This window comes from Vanellus vanellus (genome assembly GCF_965231255.1).
Source record: "Vanellus vanellus genome assembly, chromosome: 20".
NCBI lineage: Eukaryota > Metazoa > Chordata > Aves > Charadriiformes > Charadriidae > Vanellus > Vanellus vanellus.
In genome coordinates this window covers 706158-725916 of record NC_138925.1, presented here as the reverse complement: position 1 = coordinate 725916, position 19759 = coordinate 706158, and positions in this window count along the sequence as shown.

Here is a 19759-nt window from a genome sequence, read left to right as displayed (position 1 = left end):
GAAAGCGAAAACAGGTACTTTTGAGGATGGAGTCCGCAGGAAAGCAGAGAGGGCCAAATTGTCTGTGGCATTTGAAGAGGTTCCAGGACGCAGTGAGAACCAGCATTACTTTTCCCCGCTGGCACCTTTGCTGTGGCAGCAAAACCTGGACGTTTGTCTTTTTTGCTCTGGAGGCTGCCGAAAGCGAAAACAGGTGCTTTTGAGGATGGAGTCCGCAGGAAAGCAGAGAGGGCCAAATTGTCTGGGGCATTTGAAAGGGTTCCAGGAGGCAGTGAGAACCAGCATTACTTTTCCCCGCTGGCACCTCTGCTGTGGCAGCAAAAGCTGGACGTTTGTCTTTTTTGCTCCTGAGGATGCCGAAAGCGAAAACAGGTGCTTTTGAGGATGGAGTCCGCAGGAAAGCAGAGAGGGCCAAATTGTCTGGGGCATTTGAAAGAGTTCCAGGAGGCAGTGAGAACCAGCATTACTTTTCCCCGCTGGCACCTTTGCTGCGGCAGCAAAAGCTGGACATTTGTCTTTTTTGCTCCTGAGGTTGCCGAAAGCGAAAACAGGTGCTTTTGAGGATGGAGTCCCCAGGAAAGCAGAGAGGGCCAAATTGTCTGTGGCTTTTGAAGAGGTTCCAGGAAGCAATGAGGACCAGCATTACTTTTCCCCGCTGGCACCTTTGCTGTGGCAGCAAAAGCTGGACGTTTGTCTTTTTTGCTCTGGAGGCTGCCGAAAGCGAAAACAGGTGCTTTTGAGGATGGAGTCCGCAGGAAAGCAGAGAGGGCCAAATTGTCTGGGGCATTTGAAAGGGTTCCAGGAGGCAGTGAGAACCAGCATTACTTTTGCCCGCTGGCACCTTTGCTGTGGCAGCAAAACCTGGACGTTTGTCTTTTTTGCTCCGGAGGCTGCCGAAAGCGAAAACAGGTGCTTTTGAGGATGGAGTCCGCAGGAAAGTAGAGAGGGCCAAATTGTCTGGGGCATTTGAAAGGGTTCCAGGAGGCAGTGAGAACCAGCATTACTTTTCCCTGCTGGCACCTTTGCTGTGGCAGGAAAACCTGGACGTTTGTCTTTATTGTTACTGAGGTTGCCGAAAGCGAAAACAGGTGCTTTTGAGGATGGAGTCCGCAGGAAAGCAGAGAGGGCCAAATTGTCTGTGGCATTTGAAGGGGTTCCAGGAGGCAATGAGGACCAGCATCACTTTTCCCCGCTGGCACCTTTGCTGTGGCAGCAAAAGGTGGACGTTTGTCTTTTTTGCTCCTGAGGTTGCCGAAAGCGAAAACAGGTGCTTTTGAGGATGGAGTCCGCAGGAAAGCAGAGAGGGCCAAATTGTCTGTGGCATTTGAAGGGGTTCCAGGAGGCAATGAGGACCAGCATTACTTTTGCCCGCTGGCACCTTTGCTGCGGCAGCAAAAGCTGGACGTTTGTCTTTTTTGCTCCGGAGGCTGCCGAAAGCGAAAACAGGTGCTTTTGAGGATGGAGTCCGCAGGAAAGCAGAGAGGGCCAAATTGTCTGTGGCATTTGAAGAGGTTCCAGGAGGCAGTGAGAACCAGCATTACTTTTGCCCGCTGGCACCTTTGCTGCGGCAGCAAAAGCTGGACATTTGTCTTTTTTGCTCCGGAGGTTGCCGAAAGCGAAAACAGGTGCTTTTGAGGATGGAGTCCGCAGGAAAGCAGAGAGGGCCTAATTGTCTGTGGCATTTGAAAGGGTTCTAGAAGGCAGTGAGAACCAGCATTACTTTTCCCCGCTGGCACCTCTGCTGTGGCAGCAATAGCTGGACGTTTGTCTTTTTTGCTCCTGAGGATGCCGAAAGCGAAAACAGGTGCTTTTGAGGATGGAGTCCGCAGGAAAGCAGAGAGGGCCAAATTGTCTGGGGCATTTGAAAGAGTTCCAGGAGGCAGTGAGAACCAGCATTACTTTTGCCCGCTGGCACCTTTGCTGCGGCAGCAAAAGCTGGACATTTGTCTTTTTTGCTCCTGAGGTTGCCGAAAGCGAAAACAGGTACTTTTGAGGATGGAGTCCGCAGGAAAGCAGAGAGGGCCAAATTGTCTGTGGCATTTGAAGAGGTTCCAGGACGCAGTGAGAACCAGCATTACTTTTCCTAGCTGGCACCTTTGCTGTGGCAGCAAAACCTGGACGTTTGTCTTTTTTGCTCTGGAGGCTGCCGAAAGCGAAAACAGGTGCTTTTGAGGATGGAGTCCGCAGGAAAGCAGAGAGGGCCAAATTGTCTGTGGCATTTGAAGAGGTTCCAGGAGGCAATGAGGACCAGCATCACTTTTCCCCGCTGGCACCTCTGCTGTGGCAGCAAAAGCTGGACGTTTGTCTTTTTTGCTCTGGAGGCTGCCGAAAGCGAAAACAGGTGCTTTTGAGGATGGAGTCCGCAGGAAAGCAGAGAGGGCCAAATTGTCTGGGGCATTTGAAAGGGTTCCAGGAGGCAGTGAGAACCAGCATTACTTTTCCCCGCTGGCACCTCTGCTGTGGCAGCAAAAGCTGGACGTTTGTCTTTTTTGCTCCTGAGGATGCCGAAAGCGAAAACAGGTGCTTTTGAGGATGGAGTCCGCAGGAAAGCAGAGAGGGCCAAATTGTCTGGGGCATTTGAAAGAGTTCCAGGAGGCAGTGAGAACCAGCATTACTTTTGCCCGCTGGCACCTTTGCTGTGGCAGCAAAAGCTGGACGTTTGTCTTTTTTGCTCCTGAGGTTGCCGAAAGCGAAAACAGGTGCTTTTGAGGATGGAGTCCGCAGGAAAGCAGAGAGGGCCAAATTGTCTGTGGCTTTTGAAGAGGTTCCAGGAAGCAATGAGAACCAGCATTACTTTTCCCCGCTGGCACCTTTGCTGTGGCAGCAAAAGCTGGACGTTTGTCTTTTTTGCTCTGGAGGCTGCCGAAAGCGAAAAGAGGTGCTTTTGAGGATGGAGTCCGCAGGAAAGCAGAGAGGGCCAAATTGTCTGGGGCATTTGAAAGGGTTCCAGGAGGCAGTGAGAACCAGCATTACTTTTGCCCGCTGGCACCTTTGCTGTGGCAGCAAAAGCTGGACGTTTGTCTTTTTTGCTCCGGCGGCTGCCGAAAGCGAAAACAGGTGCTTTTGAGGATGGAGTCCGCAGGAAAGTAGAGAGGGCCAAATTGTCTGTGGCATTTGAAAGGGTTCCAGGAGGCAGTGAGAACCAGCATTACTTTTCCCCGCTGGCACCTTTGCTGTGGCAGGAAAACCTGGACGTTTGTCTTTATTGTTACTGAGGTTGCCGAAAGCGAAAACAGGTGCTTTTGAGGATGGAGTCCGCAGGAAAGCAGAGAGGGCCAAATTGTCTGTGGCATTTGAAGGGGTTCCAGGAGGCAATGAGGACCAGCATCACTTTTCCCCGCTGGCACCTTTGCTGTGGCAGCAAAAGGTGGACGTTTGTCTTTTTTGCTCCTGAGGTTTCCGAAAGCGAAAACAGGTGCTTTTGAGGATGGAGTCCGCAGGAAAGCAGAGAGGGCCAAATTGTCTGTGGCATTTGAAGAGGTTCCAGGAGGCAATGAGGACCAGCATTACTTTTCCCCGCTGGCACCTTTGCTGCGGCAGCAAAAGCTGGACGTTTGTCTTTTTTGCTCCGGAGGCTGCCGAAAGCGAAAACAGGTGCTTTTGAGGATGGAGTCCGCAGGAAAGCAGAGAGGGCCAAATAGTCTGGGGCATTTGAAAGGGTTCCAGGACGCAGTGAGAACCAGCATTACTTTTCCCGGCTGGCACCTTTGCTGTGGCAGCAAAAGCTGGACGTTTGTCTTTATTGTTACTGAGGTTGCCGAAAGCGAAAACAGGTGCTTTTGAGGATGGAGTCCGCAGGAAAGCAGAGAGGGCCAAATTGTCTGGGGCATTTGAAAGAGTTCTAGGAGGTAGTGAGAACCAGCATTACTTTTCCCCGCTGGCACCTTTGCTGTGGCAGCAAAAGCTGGACGTTTGTCTTTTTTGCTCTGGAGGCTGCCGAAAGCGAAAAGAGGTACTTTTGAGGATGGAGTCCGCAGGAAAGCAGAGAGGGCCAAATTGTCTGTGGCTTTTGAAGAGGTTCCAGGAAGCAATGTGGACCAGCATTACTTTTCCCCGCTGGCACCTTTGCTGTGGCAGCAAAAGCTGGACGTTTGTCTTTTTTGCTCCTGAGGATGCCGAAAGCGAAAACAGGTGCTTTTGAGGATGGAGTCCGCAGGAAAGCAGAGAGGGCCAAATTGTCTGTGGCTTTTGAAGAGGTTTCAGGAGGCAATGAGGACCAGCATTACTTTTCCCCGCTGGCACCTTTGCTGTGGCAGCAAAAGCTGGACGTTTGTCTTTTTTGCTCTGGAGGCTGCCGAAAGCGAAAAGAGGTACTTTTGAGGATGGAGTCCGCAGGAAAGCAGAGAGGGCCAAATTGTCTGTGGCTTTTGAAGAGGTTCCAGGAAGCAATGTGGACCAGCATTACTTTTCCCCGCTGGCACCTTTGCTGTGGCAGCAAAAGCTGGACGTTTGTCTTTTTTGCTCCGGAGGCTGCCGAAAGCGAAAACAGGTGCTTTTGAGGATGGAGTCCGCAGGAAAGCAGAGAGGGCCAAATTGTCTGGGGCATTTGAAAGAGTTCCAGGAGGCAGTGAGAACCAGCATTACTTTTCCCCGCTGGCACCTCTGCTGTGGCAGCAAAAGCTGGACGTTTGTCTTTTTTGCTCTGGAGGCTGCCGAAAGCGAAAACAGGTGCTTTTGAGGATGGAGTCCGCAGGAAAGCAGAGAGGGCCAAATAGTCTGGGGCATTTGAAAGGGTTCCAGGAGGCAGTGAGAACCAGCATTACTTTTCCCCGCTGGCACCTCTGCTGTGGCAGCAAAAGCTGGACGTTTGTCTTTTTTGCTCCGGAGGTTGCCGAAAGCGAAAACAGGTGCTTTTGAGGATGGAGTCCGCAGGAAAGCAGAGAGGGCCAAATTGTCTGGGGCATTTGAAAGAGTTCCAGGAGGCAGTGAGAACCAGCATTACTTTTGCCCGCTGGCACCTTTGCTGCGGCAGCAAAAGCTGGACATTTGTCTTTTTTGCTCCTGAGGTTGCCGAAAGCGAAAACAGGTGCTTTTGAGGATGGAGTCCGCAGGAAAGCAGAGAGGGCCAAATTGTCTGTGGCTTTTGAAGAGGTTCCAGGAAGCAATGAGGACCAGCATTACTTTTCCCCGCTGGCACCTTTGCTGTGGCAGCAAAAGCTGGACGTTTGTCTTTTTTGCTCTGGAGGCTGCCGAAAGCGAAAAGAGGTGCTTTTGAGAATGGAGTCCGCAGGAAAGCAGAGAGGGCCAAATGGTCTGGGGCATTTGAAGAGGTTCCAGGACGCAGTGAGGACCAGCATTACTTTTCCTAGCTGGCACCTCTGCTGTGGCAGCAAAAGCTGGACGTTTGTCTTTTTTGCTCCGGAGGTTGCCGAAAGCGAAAACAGGTGCTTTTGAGGATGGAGTCCGCAGGAAAGCAGAGAGGGCCAAATTGTCTGTGGCTTTTGAAGAGGTTCCAGGAAGCAGTGAGAACCAGCATTACTTTTGCCCGCTGGCACCTTTGCTGATGATCCAGGACAAGAGGTAACGGGCACCAATTGGAACGTAGGAACTTGAACTTGAACTGGAACGTAGGAACTTGAACATAGGATTATCCTTGATGATTCAGGATAGCTGTGTGTCTGACCAGTCTGTCTTTCGAAGGAGGTCCTGGACCAGCTCCAGCCATGCTGTGCTGAGCAGAGCCCCTGGCAGCAGCCCCACAGCTCACTCCCAGTGTGCCTGAATGGAAAAGGTACCAAAGTTGCTCCAACACTTTCTGAAAAACTCTATAGTGTTACCCCACAAGCGCAAAGCGACGGCAAAGCCCGTGAAATGACACCGGTGCTTCCAGAAAATGTCAAGCTTCCTGCCCAAGGGTGACATGCCATGCGGTGGGGTCAGGGCCACGCGCTGAGCACCCGGTGCGCTGGGGTTGCCCCAGCGGTTCCTGAGCAGCTCCTGCAGTGCTGCCGCCGGTACCGTTCTGGCGGCTGTAGTTGTTTAAAAAGCCGTTGTTGTTTCCGGCGTAATCTGACGGCAGTTTTCTCGGGCATTTGGGCCTCTTCTAATAAGTGTGCTGTGAGTACATCTGCAAGCATTCACCTGTCGAGGTCAAATGACTGGTGGTGCTCATCTGCCCCCGTGCTACTGCTGCTGCCTCCCGTGAATGCTCATGTGCCTGCGTGCCCCTGTACAGGCACAGATGCACGCGCGCAACACCTGATCCCGCATCCTAATTATTTTTCGCCCGGTTCTCGGAGTTGTTCTGCTTCCGGCTGATGAATGGGAAAGTGTAGTAGTGCTGTTTCATTTCACCAGCCTCTCAAGTGTGGAAATTATGGTAAATTTGAGAACAAGCCAGATTAGATTGATAGTTACACCTCCTCCTTTAATTAGCCAACCACAGGATCTGTGGAGGCAAAGGCCGGGGGGGTGTGTCGGTGTATATAACATGTATTGTCTATGTGAAAGATGAATCAAAAGGAGTTGCTTAAGGTGGGAAGGCTTTTCCGGAGAGGTTCCACATGTTGTCAGGTAGTCCCTCTGAATGGAAGCTTCCGGTTCGGTCCCTTAGCTTTGGGAAGTGACATTTAGTCTGATATGTGCCAGCCGTGCAATCTACCTAGCCCTGCAAAGTGCAAATATTAACATAAATGCATATTAAGATACTGTGTGTTAGCTCCTGAACTGAAATAGAGAGCGGGTGTTCCAGCGGAGGCAAGCAAATCGTGTTGATTTACAGTGGCTTGAGGATTTGGCCCATTACCGCTTCTTTATACACTTTTAAAAAGAAATGCCAACTCGATAGTTTAGGCTTTAACTGGAACATGGCAAGTAATTGTATGTTTTGGCGGACCCCTAGTAATGTTGCAGAATCTTTCTCAGAAGTTGTTCCATGGGATAGCCGATTCCTCAGGTAAGAGCTACTTGTTTGTTCAATCCTCCATCTTAGGCCTGCTCCTCAGGTGCATCCTCCTTCTCGCAGCGATTTCCTAGGAACAGATTTCGAAGAACAGCTCTGATCACAGAATCACAGATTAGTTAGTGTTGGAAAGGAACTCTGGAGATCATCCAGCCCAACCCCCCTGCCAGAGCAGGGTCACCTACAGCAGGTTGCACAGGATGACCTCCAGGCGGGTTTTGAATGTTTCTGGGGTGGGAGACTCTACCGCCTCCCTGGGCAGCCTGTTCCAGCGCTCTGCCACCCTCAAAGTAAAGAAGTTCCTCCTCATGCTTTGATAGAAGTTCCTAGGTTCCAGTTTGTACCCGTTACCTCTTGTCCTGGATCATCTTTGATGATCCAGGACAAGAGGTAACGGGCACCAATTGGAACGTAGGAACTTGAACTTGAACTGGAACGTAGGAACTTGAACATAGGATTATCCTTGATGATTCAGGATAGCTGTGTGTCTGACCAGTCTGTCTTTCGAAGGAGGTCCTGGGCCAGCTCCAGCCATGCTGTGCTGAGCAGAGCCCCTGGCAGCAGCCCCACAGCTCACTCCCAGTGTGCCTGAATGGAAAAGGTACCAAAGTTGCTCCAACACTTTCTGAAAAACTCTATAGTGTTACCCCACAAGCGCAAAGCGACGGCAAAGCCCGTGAAATGACACCGGTGCTTCCAGAAAATGTCAAGCTTCCTGCCCAAGGGTGACATGCCATGCGGTGGGGTCAGGGCCACGCGCTGAGCACCCGGTGCGCTGGGGTTGCCCCAGCGGTTCCTGAGCAGCTCCTGCAGTGCTGCCGCCGGTACCGTTCTGGCGGCTGTAGTTGTTTAAAAAGCCGTTGTTGTTTCCGGCGTAATCTGACGGCAGTTTTCTCGGGCATTTGGGCCTCTTCTAATAAGTGTGCTGTGAGTACATCTGCAAGCATTCACCTGTCGAGGTCAAATGACTGGTGGTGCTCATCTGCCCCCGTGCTACTGCTGCTGCCTCCCGTGAATGCTCATGTGCCTGCGTGCCCCTGTACAGGCACAGATGCACGCGCGCAACACCTGATCCCGCATCCTAATTATTTTTCGCCCGGTTCTCGGAGTTGTTCTGCTTCCGGCTGATGAATGGGAAAGTGTAGTAGTGCTGTTTCATTTCACCAGCCTCTCAAGTGTGGAAATTATGGTAAATTTGAGAACAAGCCAGATTAGATTGATAGTTACACCTCCTCCTTTAATTAGCCAACCACAGGATCTGTGGAGGCAAAGGCCGGGGGGGTGTGTCGGTGTATATAACATGTATTGTCTATGTGAAAGATTAATCAAAAGGAGTTGCTTGAGGTGGGAAGGCTTTTCCGGAGAGGTTCCACATGTTGTCAGGTAGTCCCTCTGAATGGCAGCTTCCGGTTCCGTCCCTTAGCTTTCGGAAGTGACATTTAGTCTGATATGTGCCAGCCGTGCAATCTACCTAGCCCTGCAAAGTGCAAATATTAACCTAAATGCATATTAAGATACTGTGTGTTAGCTCCTGAACTGAAATAGAGAGCGGGTGTTCGAGCGGAGGCAAGCAAATCGTGTTGATTTACAGTGGCTTGAGGATTTGGCCCATTACCGCTTCTTTATACACTTTTAAAAAGAAATGCCAACTCGATAGTTTAGGCTTTAACTGGAACATGGCAAGTAATTGTATGTTTTGGCGGACCCCTAGTAATGTTGCAGAATCTTTCTCAGAAGTTGTTCCATGGGATAGCCGATTCCTCAGGTAAGAGCTACTTGTTTGTTCAATCCTCCATCTTAGGCCTGCTCCTCAGGTGCATCCTCCTTCTCGCAGCGATTTCCTAGGAACAGATTTCGAAGAACAGCTCTGATCACAGAATCACAGATTAGTTAGTGTTGGAAAGGAACTCTGGAGATCATCCAGCCCAACCCCCCTGCCAGAGCAGGGTCACCTACAGCAGGTTGCACAGGATGACCTCCAGGCGGGTTTTGAATGTTTCTGGGGTGGGAGACTCTACCGCCTCCCTGGGCAGCCTGTTCCAGCGCTCTGCCACCCTCAAAGTAAAGAAGTTCCTCCTCATGCTTTGATAGAAGTTCCTAGGTTCCAGTTTGTACCCGTTACCTCTTGTCCTGGATCATCTTTGATGATCCAGGACAAGAGGTAACGGGCACCAATTGGAACGTAGGAACTTGAACTTGAACTGGAACGTAGGAACTTGAACATAGGATTATCCTTGATGATTCAGGATAGCTGTGTGTCTGACCAGTCTGTCTTTCGAAGGAGGTCCTGGGCCAGCTCCAGCCATGCTGTGCTGAGCAGAGCCCCTGGCAGCAGCCCCACAGCTCACTCCCAGTGTGCCTGAATGGAAAAGGTACCAAAGTTGCTCCAACACTTTCTGAAAAACTCTATAGTATTACCCAACAAGCGCAAAGCGACGGCAAAGCCCGTGAAATGACACCGGTGCTTCCAGAAAATGTCAAGCTTCCTGCCCAAGGGTGACATGCCATGCGGTGGGGTCAGGGCCACGCGCTGAGCACCCGGTGCGCTGGGGTTGCCCCAGCGGTTCCTGAGCAGCTCCTGCAGTGCTGCCGCCGGTACCGTTCTGGCGGCTGTAGTTGTTTAAAAAGCCGTTGTTGTTTCCGGCGTAATCTGACGGCAGTTTTCTCGGGCATTTGGGCCTCTTCTAATAAGTGTGCTGTGAGTACATCTGCAAGCATTCACCTGTCGAGGTCAAATGACTGGTGGTGCTCATCTCCCCCCGTGCTACTGCTGCTGCCTCCCGTGAATGCTCATGTGCCTGCGTGCCCCTGTACAGGCACAGATGCACGGGCGCAACACCTGATCCCGCATCCTAATTATTTTTCGCCCGGTTCTCGGAGTTGTTCTGCTTCCGGCTGATGAATGGGAAAGTGTAGTAGTGCTGTTTCATTTCACCAGCCTCTCAAGTGTGGAAATTATGGTAAATTTGAGAACAAGCCAGATTAGATTGATAGTTACACCTCCTCCTTTAATTAGCCAACCACAGGATCTGTGGAGGCAAAGGCCGGGGGGGTGTGTCGGTGTGTATAACGTGTATTGTCTATGTGAAAGATTAATCAAAAGGAGTTGCTTGAGGTGGGAAGGCTTTTCCGGAGAGGTTCCACATGTTGTCAGGTAGTCCCTCTGAATGGCAGCTTCCGGTTCGGTCCCTTAGCTTTCGGAAGTGACATTTAGTCTGATATGTGCCAGCCGTGCAATCTACCTAGCCCTGCAAAGTGCAAATATTAACCTAAATGCATATTAAGATACTGTGTGTTAGCTCCTGAACTGAAATAGAGAGCGGGTGTTCCAGCGGAGGCAAGCAAATCGTGTTGATTTACAGTGGCTTGAGGATTTGGCCCATTACCGCTTCTTTATACACTTTTAAAAAGAAATGCCAACTCGATAGTTTAGGCTTTAACTGGAACATGGCAAGTAATTGTATGTTTTGGCGGACCCCTAGTAATGTTGCAGAATCTTTCTCAGAAGTTGTTCCATGGGATAGCCGATTCCTCAGGTAAGAGCTACTTGTTTGTTCAATCCTCCATCTTAGGCCTGCTCCTCAGGTGCATCTTCCTTCTCGCAGCGATTTCCTAGGAACAGATTTCGAAGAACAGCTCTGATCACAGAATCACAGATTGGTTAGGGTTGGAAAGGAGCTCTGGAGATCATGTAGTGCAACCCCCCTGCCAGAGCAGGGTCACCTACAGCAGGTTGCACCGGATGACCTCCAGGCGGGTTTTGAATGTCTCTGGGGTGGGAGACTCTACTGCCTCCCTGGGCAGCCTATTCCAGCGCTCTGCCACCCTCAAAGTAAAGAAGTTCCTCCTCATGCTTTGATAGAAGTTCCTAGGTTCCAGTTTGTACCCGTTACCTCTTGTCCTGGATCATCTTTGATGATCCAGGACAAGAGGTAACGGGCACCAATTGGAACGTAGGAACTTGAACTTGAACTGGAACGTAGGAACTTGAACATAGGATTATCCTTGATGATTCAGGATAGCTGTGTGTCTGACCAGTCTGTCTTTCGAAGGAGGTCCTGGGCCAGCTCCAGCCATGCTGTGCTGAGCAGAGCCCCTGGCAGCAGCCCCACACCTCACTCCCAGTGTGCCTGAATGGAAAAGGTACCAAAGTTGCTCCAACACTTTCTGAAAAACTCTATAGTGTTACCCCACAAGCGCAAAGCGACGGCAAAGCCCGTGAAATGACACCGGTGCTTCCAGAAAATGTCAAGCTTCCTGCCCAAGGGTGACATGCCATGCGGTGGGGTCAGGGCCACGCGCTGAGCACCCGGTGCGCTGGGGTTGCCCCAGCGGTTCCTGAGCAGCTCCTGCAGTGCTGCCGCCGGTACCGTTCTGGCGGCTGTAGTTGTTTAAAAAGCCGTTGTTGTTTCCGGCGTAATCTGACGGCAGTTTTCTCGGGCATTTGGGCCTCTTCTAATAAGTGTGCTGTGAGTACATCTGCAAGCATTCACCTGTCGAGGTCAAATGACTGGTGGTGCTCATCTCCCCCCGTGCTACTGCTGCTGCCTCCCGTGAATGCTCATGTGCCTGCGTGCCCCTGTACAGGCACAGATGCACGGGCGCAACACCTGATCCCGCATCCTAATTATTTTTCGCCCGGTTCTCGGAGTTGTTCTGCTTCCGGCTGATGAATGGGAAAGTGTAGTAGTGCTGTTTCATTTCACCAGCCTCTCAAGTGTGGAAATTATGGTAAATTTGAGAACAAGCCAGATTAGATTGATAGTTACAACTCCTCCTTTAATTAGCCAACCACAGGATCTGTGGAGGCAAAGGCCGGGGGCGTGTGTCGGTGTGTATAACGTGTATTGTCTATGTGAAAGATTAATCAAAAGGAGTTGCTTGAGGTGGGAAGGCTTTTCCGGAGAGGTTCCACATGTTGTCAGGTAGTCCCTCTGAATGGCAGCTTCCGGTTCGGTCCCTTAGCTTTCGGAAGTGACATTTAGTCTGATATGTGCCAGCCGTGCAATCTACCTAGCCCTGCAAAGTGCAAATATTAACCTTAAATGCATATTAAGATACTGTGTGTTAGCTTCTGAACTGAAATAGAGAGCGGGTGTTCCAGCGGAGGCAAGCAAATCGTGTTGATTTACAGTGGCTTGAGGATTTGGCCCATTACCGCTTCTTTATACACTTTTAAAAAGAAATGCCAACTCGATAGTTTAGGCTTTAACTGGAACATGGCAAGTAATTGTATGTTTTGGCGGACCCCTAGTAATGTTGCAGAATCTTTCTCAGAAGTTGTTCCATGGGATAGCCGATTCCTCAGGTAAGAGCTACTTGTTTGTTCAATCCTCCATCTTAGGCCTGCTCCTCAGGTGCATCCTCCTTCTCGCAGCGATTTCCTAGGAACAGATTTCGAAGAACAGCTCTGATCACAGAATCACAGATTGGTTAGGGTTGGAAAGGAGCTCTGGAGATCATCCAGCCCAACCCCCCTGCCAGAGCAGGGTCACCTACAGCAGGTTGCACCGGATGACCTCCAGGCGGGTTTTGAATGTCTCTGGGGTGGGAGACTCTACCGCCTCCCTGGGCAGCCTGTTCCAGCGCTCTGCCACCCTCAAAGTAAAGAAGTTCCTCCTCATGCTTTGATAGAAGTTCCTAGGTTCCAGTTTGTACCCGTTACCTCTTGTCCTGGATCATCTTTGATGATCCAGGACAAGAGGTAACGGGCACCAATTGGAACGTAGGAACTTGAACTTGAACTGGAACGTAGGAACTTGAACATAGGATTATCCTTGATGATTCAGGATAGCTGTGTGTCTGACCAGTCTGTCTTTCGAAGGAGGTCCTGGGCCAGCTCCAGCCATGCTGTGCTGAGCAGAGCCCCTGGCAGCAGCCCCACAGCTCACTCCCAGTGTGCCTGAATGGAAAAGGTACCAAAGTTGCTCCAACACTTTCTGAAAAACTCTATAGTGTTACCCCACAAGCGCAAAGCGACGGCAAAGCCCGTGAAATGACACCGGTGCTTCCAGAAAATGTCAAGCTTCCTGCCCAAGGGTGACATGCCATGCGGTGGGGTCAGGGCCACGCGCTGAGCACCCGGTGCGCTGGGGTTGCCCCAGCGGTTCCTGAGCAGCTCCTGCAGTGCTGCCGCCGGTACCGTTCTGGCGGCTGTAGTTGTTTAAAAAGCCGTTGTTGTTTCCGGCGTAATCTGACGGCAGTTTTCTCGGGCATTTGGGCCTCTTCTAATAAGTGTGCTGTGAGTACATCTGCAAGCATTCACCTGTCGAGGTCAAATGACTGGTGGTGCTCATCTCCCCCCGTGCTACTGCTGCTGCCTCCCGTGAATGCTCATGTGCCTGCATGCCCCTGTACAGGCACAGATGCACGGGCGCAACACCTGATCCCGCATCCTAATTATTTTTCGCCCGGTTCTCTGAGTTGTTCTGCTTCCGGCTGATGAATGGGAAAGTGTAGTAGTGCTGTTTCATTTCACCAGCCTCTCAAGTGTGGAAATTATGGTAAATTTGAGAACAAGCCAGATTAGATTGATAGTTACAACTCCTCCTTTAATTAGCCAACCACAGGATCTGTGGAGGCAAAGGCCGGGGGGGTGTGTCGGTGTGTATAACGTGTATTGTCTATGTGAAAGATTAATCAAAAGGAGTTGCTTGAGGTGGGAAGGCTTTTCCGGAGAGGTTCCACATGTTGTCAGGTAGTCCCTCTGAATGGCAGCTTCCGGTTCGGTCCCTTAGCTTTCGGAAGTGACATTTAGTCTGATATGTGCCAGCCGTGCAATCTACCTAGCCCTGCAAAGTGCAAATATTAACCTTAAATGCATATTAAGATACTGTGTGTTAGCTCCTGAACTGAAATAGAGAGCGGGTGTTCCAGCGGAGGCAAGCAAATCGTGTTGATTTACAGTGGCTTGAGGATTTGGCCCATTACCGCTTCTTTATACACTTTTAAAAAGAAATGCCAACTCGATAGTTTAGGCTTTAACTGGAACATGGCAAGTAATTGTATGTTTTGGCGGACCCCTAGTAATGTTGCAGAATCTTTCTCAGAAGTTGTTCCATGGGATAGCCGATTCCTCAGGTAAGAGCTACTTGTTTGTTCAATCCTCCATCTTAGGCCTGCTCCTCAGGTGCATCCTCCTTCTCGCAGCGATTTCCTAGGAACAGATTTCGAAGAACAGCTCTGATCACAGAATCACAGATTGGTTAGGGTTGGAAAGGAGCTCTGGAGATCATCCAGCCCAACCCCCCTGCCAGAGCAGGGTCACCTACAGCAGGTTGCACCGGATGACCTCCAGGCGGGTTTTGAATGTCTCTGGGGTGGGAGACTCTACTGCCTCCCTGGGCAGCCTGTTCCAGCGCTCTGCCACCCTCAAAGTAAAGAAGTTCCTCCTCATGCTTTGATAGAAGTTCCTACGTTCCAGTTTGTACCTGTTACCTCTTGTCCTGGATCATCAAAGATGATCGGGCACCAATTGGAACGTAGGAACTTGAACTTGAACTGGAACGTAGGAACTTGAACATAGGATTATCCTTGATGATTCAGGATAGCTGTGTGTCTGACCAGTCTGTCTTTCGAAGGAGGTCCTGGGCCAGCTCCAGCCATGCTGTGCTGAGCAGAGCCCCTGGCAGCAGCCCCACAGCTCACTCCCAGTGTGCCTGAATGGAAAAGGTACCAAAGTTGCTCCAACACTTTCTGAAAAACTCTATAGTGTTACCCCACAAGCGCAAAGCGACGGCAAAGCCCGTGAAATGACACCGGTGCTTCCAGAAAATGTCAAGCTTCCTGCCCAAGGGTGACATGCCATGCGGTGGGGTCAGGGCCACGCGCTGAGCACCCGGTGCGCTGGGGTTGCCCCAGCGGTTCCTGAGCAGCTCCTGCAGTGCTGCCGCCGGTACCGTTCTGGCGGCTGTAGTTGTTTAAAAAGCCGTTGTTGTTTCCGGCGTAATCTGACGGCAGTTTTCTCGGGCATTTGGGCCTCTTCTAATAAGTGTGCTGTGAGTACATCTGCAAGCATTCACCTGTCGAGGTCAAATGACTGGTGGTGCTCATCTCCCCCCGTGCTACTGCTGCTGCCTCCCGTGAATGCTCATGTGCCTGCATGCCCCTGTACAGGCACAGATGCACGGGCGCAACACCTGATCCCGCATCCTAATTATTTTTCGCCCGGTTCTCTGAGTTGTTCTGCTTCCGGCTGATGAATGGGAAAGTGTAGTAGTGCTGTTTCATTTCACCAGCCTCTCAAGTGTGGAAATTATGGTAAATTTGAGAACAAGCGAGATTAGATTGATAGTTACACCTCCTCCTTTAATTAGCCAACCACAGGATCTGTGGAGGCAAAGGCCGGGGGGGTGTGTCGGTGTATATAACGTGTATTGTCTATGTGAAAGATTAATCAAAAGGAGTTGCTTGAGGTGGGAAGGCTTTTCCGGAGAGGTTCCACATGTTGTCAGGTAGTCCCTCTGAATGGCAGCTTCCGGTTCGGTCCCTTAGCTTTCGCAAGTGACATTTACACAGAATCACAGAATCACAGAATTATCAGAGTTGGAAGGGACCTCTAGAGATCATCTAGTCCAACTCCCCTGCTAAAGCAGGATTGCCTAGAGCACATTACTCAGGACTGCATCCAGGCGGGTCTTGAAAATCTCCAGGGAAGGGGACTCCACAACCTCCCTGGGCAGCCTGTTCCAGTGCTCTGTCACCCGAACCGTAAAGAACTGTTTCCGTGTATTTGAACGGAACTTCCTGTGTTCTAACTTGTGCCCATTGCCCCTCGTCCTGTCACTTGGAACCAATGAAAAGAGCCTGGCTCCATCCTTCTTCAACCCACCCCTTAGATACTTGTATGCCATAATCAGGTCTCCCCTCAGCCTTCTCTTCTCCAGGCTAAAGAGTCCCAGCTCTCTCAGCCTTTCCTCATAAGGCAGATGCTCCAAGCCCTTAATCATCTTAGTTGCCCTTCGCTGGACTCGCTCCAGCAGTTCCCTGTCCCTCTTGAACTGGGGAGCCCAAAACTGGACACAGTATTCCAGTTGTGGCCTCACCAGTGCCGAGTAGAGGGGGAGAATGACCTCCCTCGACCTACTGGCCACACTCTTCCCTATGCAGCCCAGGATTCCATTGGCCTTTTTGGCGACAAGGGCACATTGCTGGGCCATGGATAATTTACTGTCTACCACAACCCCCAGATCCTTCTCCTCCAAGCTATCTCCCAGCAGGTAAGCCCCTAACCTGTACTGGTGCCTAGCATTCCTCCTCCCCAGGTGCAGGACCTTGCACTTGGTTTTGTTGAACCTCATTAGGTTCTTCTCTGCCCAGCTCTCCAGCCTGTCCAGGTCACGCTGGATGGCAGCACAGCCCTCTGGGGTGTCAGCCACCCCACCCAGTTTGGTATCATCAGCAAACTTGCTGAGGATACACTCTGTCCCCTCATCCAGGTCATTAATGAATATATTAAACAAAATAGGACCGAGTATTGACCCCTGGGGGACACCACTGGTTACAGGCCTCCAACTAGACTCTGTGCCGCTGATCACAACCCTCTGAGTCCTGTCCCGCAGCCAACTCTCAATCCACCTCACTGTCACCTCATCTAGCCTATACTTCCTCAGCTTCCTAATGAGGATGTCATGGGAGACAGTGTCAAAAGCCTTGCTAAAGTCAAGGTAGATGACATCCACGACTTTCCCCTCATCCAGCCAACCAGTTATAACATCATAGAAAGCTATCAGATTGGTCAAGCACGATTTACCCTTGGTAAATCCATGTTGACCACTTCCAATAACTTCCTGTTCCTCAACGTGATTGGAGATGACATCCAGAATGAGTCGCTCCAATACCTTCCCAGGGACAGAGGTGAGACTAACCGGTCTGTAGTTCCCTGGGTCCTCCTTCTTGCCTTTTTTGAAGATTGGAGTGATGTCGGCCTTCCTCCAGTCCTCAGGCACCTCTCCTGTTCTCCATGACCGTTCAAAGACGATGGAGAGTGGTCTAGCAATAACATCCGCCAGCTCTCTCAGCACTCGCGGATGCATGCCATCAGGGCCCATGGACTTATGAATGTCCAGCTTGGCCAAGTGGTCTCTGACCCGGTCCTCCTCAACTGAGGGAAAATCTTCCACTCTCCAGACCTCCCCTTTTGCCTTCAGAGGGTGGGATTCATGAGGGACAGCTTTAGCAGTGAAGACCGACGAAAAGAAGGCATTCAGTAACTCTGCCTTCTCTGCGTCCTCCACCACTAGGGCACCTGTCTCATTCACCAGCGGGCCTACATTTTCCCTAGTCTTCCTTTTTCTATTGATATATTCAAAGAACCTTTTCTTATTGTCTTTGACTGCAGTGGCCAAGCTGAGTTCTGATTGAGCTTTGGCCCTTCTCATTTTCCCCCTACATAGCTTTGTTATATCTTGATAATCCTCATAAGTTGCCAACCCCCTTTTCCAGAGAATGTAAACTTTTCTTTTTTTCCTGAGGTCCAGCCAAAGTTCTCTATTTAGCCAGGCTGGTCGTCTTCCCCGTCTGCTCGTTTTTCGAGACAAGGGGATGGCCTTCTCCTGAGCTTTTAAGAGCACCTGCTTGAAGTATGCCCAGCCTTCCTGGGCACCTTTGCTCTTCAAAACTGCCTCCCAAGGGACACTCTCGACCATGCTCCTAAACAGGCTAAAGTCTGCCCTTCGGAAATCCAAGGTGGCAGTTCTGCTGGCTCCCCGCCTTACGTGATCAAGAATTGAAAATTCTATCATTTCGTGATCACTGTGCCCAAGGCGACCTCCAACCTTTACATCCTCCACAAGACCTTCTCTGTTAACAAACAGTAGGTCCAGTAGGGCACTTCCCCTAGTTGGTTCCTTCACCAGCTGTGTTAGGAAGTTGTCTTCCACACACTCCAGGAACCTCCATGACTGTTCCCTCTCTGCTGCATTGTATTTCCAGCAGACGTCTGGGAAGTTGAAGTCCCCCACAAGAACAAGGGCAGATGATTGTGAGACCTCTGCCAGCTGTTTGTAGAATACTTCATCGGCTTCTACATCCTGATTAGGAGGTCTATAACAAACTCCCATCACGATGTCTGCCTTATTAGCCTTCCCCTTAATTTTTATCCATACACACTCAGTGTTGTCATCCACACTGTTAAGTTCCTGGCATTCAAAACTGCCCCTAACATAGAGGGCCACCCCACCACCTCTTCTTCCTTGCCTATCCTTTTTGAAGAGTTGGTAGCCATCCATTACAGCACTCCACTTGTGCGTGTCCTCCCACCACGTTTCTGTGATGGCGACTATATCATAGTTTCCTTGCTGTACAATGGCCTCCAGCTCCTCCTGTTTATTTCCCATGCTGCGTGCATTAGTATAGATGCACTTCAGCTGGGCTGATTGCCCTGCCACTTTCTTGGGGGGACAAGCCCTAATTCGCACCTGATCATACTCAGGCACTACTGTAGCTACCAAATTATCACTACCCCTCGTGCCTTGGCTGTCACACAATTCACCATCCCCCACCACCACTGGGACAGGCTGCAAGACCTTGCTAACACTTTTACCCAGAAGCACTGGTACGCTTCTCCCAGGCACCACTTTTGTAATCCTGGTCTCATCCCCGTCCCCCTTCAAACCTAGTTTAAAGCCCTGTAGATGAGCCCTGCTAGCTCTTGTCCCAGGATCTTTCTTCCCCTTCGGGTTAGGCTTCCCCCACCTGTTGCCAGCATGCCTGGTTTCCTGTAGATGAGCCCATGATCAAAAAAGCCAAAGTTCTGCCGGATACACCAGTCTCGGAGCCAGTCTGATATGATATTTAGTCTGATATGTGCCAGCCGTGCAATCTACCTAGCCCTGCAAAGTGCAAATATTAACCTAAATGCATATTAAGATACTGTGTGTTAGCTCCTGAACTGAAATAGAGAGCGGGTGTTCCAGCGGAGGCAAGCAAATCGTGTTGATTTAGAGTGGCTTGAGGATTTGGCCCATTACCGCTTCTTTATACACTTTTAAAAAGAAATGCCAACTCGATAGTTTAGGCTTTAACTGGAACATGGCAAGTAATTGTATGTTTTGGCGGACCCCTAGTAATGTTGCAGAATCTTTCTCAGAAGTTGTTCCATGGGATAGCCGATTCCTCAGGTAAGAGCTACTTGTTTGTTCAATCCTCCATCTTAGGCCTGCTCCTCAGGTGCATCCTCCTTCTCGCAGCGATTTCCTAGGAACAGATTTCGAAGAACAGCTCTGATCACAGAATCACAGATTGGTTAGGGTTGGAAAGGAGCTCTGGAGATCATCCAGCCCAACCCCCCTGCCAGAGCAGGGTCACCTACAGCAGGTTGCACCGGATGACCTCCAGGCGGGTTTTGAATGTCTCTGGGGTGGGAGACTCTACTGCCTCCCTGGGCAGCCTGTTCCAGCGCTCTGCCACCCTCAAAGTAAAGAAGTTCCTCCTCATGCTTTGATAGAAGTTCCTAGGTTCCAGTTTGTACCCGTTACCTCTTGTCCTGGATCATCTTTGATGATCCAGGACAAGAGGTAACGGGCACCAATTGGAACGTAGGAACTTGAACTTGAACTGGAACGTAGGAACTTGAACATAGGATTATCCTTGATGATTCAGGATAGCTGTGTGTCTGACCAGTCTGTCTTTCGAAGGAGGTCCTGGGCCAGCTCCAGCCATGCTGTGCTGAGCAGAGCCCCTGGCAGCAGCCCCACAGCTCACTCCCAGTGTGCCTGAATGGAAAAGGTACCAAAGTTGCTCCAACACTTTCTGAAAAACTCTATAGTATTACCCAACAAGCGCAAAGCGACGGCAAAGCCCGTGAAATGACACCGGTGCTTCCAGAAAATGTCAAGCTTCCTGCCCAAGGGTGACATG